Raw genomic sequence first — 296 nt, forward strand, 5'->3', positions numbered from 1 at the left:
CACCCGGGCGCGACCCAGCCGGCCCCTGCTGCCCCATCCCTCCGGCCCCCGGCGCCGCCGCCCTCCCTGCCGGGCTGTGTGCCCACCTGCCTGCCGGGCATAAGGGACCCGTGGGCAGCCCTGAGGAGAGGGACCTGGGGGTGGTGGGTGAGCAGCTCAACATGAGCCGGCAACGTGCGCCCGTAGCCCAGGGGCCAGTGACCGCACCAGAGCAGCGTGGCCAGCAGGTCGAGGGAGGTGATGCTGCCCCTCTACTCTGCTTTGGTAAGGCCCCACCTGGAGTGCTGTGTCCAGTT

Source organism: Antrostomus carolinensis, unplaced genomic scaffold (assembly GCF_000700745.2).
Source record: "Antrostomus carolinensis isolate BGI_N321 unplaced genomic scaffold, ASM70074v2 scaffold49056, whole genome shotgun sequence".
Classification (NCBI taxonomy): Eukaryota; Metazoa; Chordata; class Aves; order Caprimulgiformes; family Caprimulgidae; genus Antrostomus; species Antrostomus carolinensis.